Below are 201 nucleotides of genomic sequence, written 5' to 3'. Positions count from 1 at the left end.
TCTCTAGAAGCTGAGATATTTTAGCTCAAAGTCCGAAATCGCTAAATTTTACGATTAAGGAATTCGTCGTCTGAGAAAATGTCCAGTTTGATATATTTGTCGTCAGAGGCGCTACGGCTCAGATCAGCTTGGGATGTCGGAAACTCGGTATGAGTCTGTTCTTTGTAGCTGCACTACACTGGTGTAATAAGTTAGAACAAA

Source organism: Odontomachus brunneus, unplaced genomic scaffold, assembly GCF_010583005.1.
Source record: "Odontomachus brunneus isolate Ranch 3 - 2012 unplaced genomic scaffold, Obru_v1 Obru_scaffold_033, whole genome shotgun sequence".
NCBI classification, from domain to species: Eukaryota; Metazoa; Arthropoda; class Insecta; order Hymenoptera; family Formicidae; genus Odontomachus; species Odontomachus brunneus.
The sequence above is the reverse complement of the archived record's forward strand: the minus strand, read 5'-3'. Positions refer to the sequence as shown.